Source organism: Aulostomus chinensis, chromosome 1 (assembly GCF_037954235.1).
Source record: "Aulostomus chinensis isolate RoL2024-O1b breed Wild chromosome 1, RoL_Achi_v1.0, whole genome shotgun sequence".
In the NCBI taxonomy this organism is placed as follows: domain Eukaryota; kingdom Metazoa; phylum Chordata; class Actinopteri; order Syngnathiformes; family Aulostomidae; genus Aulostomus; species Aulostomus chinensis.
In genome coordinates, this window is record NC_141320.1 from 24,484,662 (window position 1) to 24,486,551 (window position 1,890).

A 1,890-nucleotide genomic window follows, 5' to 3' on the forward strand; every position below is an offset into this window, starting at 1 on the left:
GAGCTCACGGAAAAATAAGAAGCGCTGAAGAGCCTGAACCCAACCCAACTGTAACGGATGGTGTCGTGACTATTATAATAAACTGGTCCGCCGTGGGGGTGACCTTTGACCTGTGTGGGGCTGCTGGCCAATCAGCACCCTTTGCCGTCCTCAGTACTTCTCAGATATTCCTGTATTAAACGGGTAAACAGAGGGCAGTCATGCATCCCTCAGATCCTCTTGAGCAGGGGTTTTCAGTTAAAATTCTCCTGGGTCCAGTTTTCAAACCTCTTCAAGCTTGGGTCTGGAGGCCTAGCACAGTTTTTCATGACTGCTGATTTCAGTGATAGGCCCACGCCTGCATGTTAGCCAGCAGTCGAGCTGTGCTTTATGATCCAGGGGCATCTTTAGCCGATGGAGGTAGACTTTAAGGCTGTTGTATCAGTGTCTGTTTGGTCAACAATGAACTTTCAGATCGAATGAAGTCGCCGACATTTCAATAATAGTCGTATTTATTGTCTGCTTTTTTCCACATGAACCTTAAACCTATTGTCCAGCAGGGGGCAACATAAAGAGAAGAGTGTATATGACTATGTGAGTGTGTGTGTGTGTGTGAGTGTGTGTGTGTGTGTGTGTGTGTTTTGAAGACGACTTCTTGACTCCATTTTTGTTGTCACTCTTCTCTTAATTTTCAGTTTCACTCATTAAAATGAAGCAGCTTTGACGTGTGTACTTCTCTTGTGCATCAACAACTTTGGTCTTTAAGCTGACAAACACACCACACGTCACTCACTCTTTAGATTAAATCTGCTGATAACACAAAACACGTGACCCTGTGACCCTGCATGACGTTTTGCTCCAACTTTCCAGAACTAATAGGAGGAACAGCATGGATCGTTCTGAGCAAGAACTCTGACATCACCATCGTCATGAACAAGAAGGCAGTCGGACTCAACTTCAACAAATCTGAAATGTCCCCTTAAGCTCCTGCTACTTTGAACTGATGCCTAAACCTTCAGTTTCCATTCATCACTCAGAACCTCTCACAACCACAGAAGAACAAGCAAAGGTTTGGAGCAGTAAAGCCTTTAATAATGACATCATCATGTTTGAGGGTTTTCTTCCCTCAAACTGTTTCTACCAACACAACAGAATCCTGGAAATATTTCAGGTGTTGACCTCCCAGCAGCCTGAAGGTCAACCTGCATTATCTGTTATGTTGCTGAGCAGAGGAAGGAGCTCAATGGTAGAGCGCTAGCTTAGCATGTGAGAGGTGGTGGGATCGGTGCCCTCGTTCTCCAGAAGACTTCAGCTTGTTCTGTTGTTGAGCTCTGATGAAACCACTGACTTTGAACCACACACAAAGTGAAGGAGAGACTTAAGATTGATGGCACCTGAGGAACTTCTAGGTTTCCTAAAATCAACTGGAAATTCATTCACCAGTTAAACAGTGACTCTACCAGAGGGGGTGTAGCTCAGTGGTAGAGCGCATGCTGAGCATGTGTGAGGCCCTGGGTTCAATCCCCGGCATCTCCAGCTGGTCCTGTGTAGCCTTCATCTTACCTGCTAAAGTGATCCCTTAAATGTGACAACAGTCGATTAACTATCAGAAGACATCTTCTACATGTTAAAGGTGGGCGAACTTTCCACAAATGTTCAAAATTACTTTTGAAAATGAAAACATAGATCAAACCTGCCCTGTCAATCACCCACAATGGGCGGATCGTCCCACTCCCTATCAGGTTCCCCTCTCCGCGACCCAGGAGGCTCCCTCTCCCTATCAGGACTAGAAGTCCATTGGGGTCTCCCTGCTCAGGTAGGAGTCCTGCCCACAACGTTAAGCTGTTGATGTTCTAGAGGAGACAACATCTGATCTTTGTTAGATCCACCAGTCAAAGGTTTTCTTTAAAG

General features: G+C 45.6%; 1 non-coding gene across 1 annotated transcript; it reads left to right on the forward strand.

Annotated features, from left to right (window-relative positions):
* The first annotated feature begins 1,443 nt into the window (after positions 1 to 1,443).
* trnaa-agc (transfer RNA alanine (anticodon AGC)) lies at positions 1,444 to 1,515 on the forward strand. Its single transcript has one exon. It is a non-coding gene; the product is annotated as a tRNA-Ala (tRNA).
* The last annotated feature ends 375 nt before the right edge of the window (positions 1,516 to 1,890 follow it).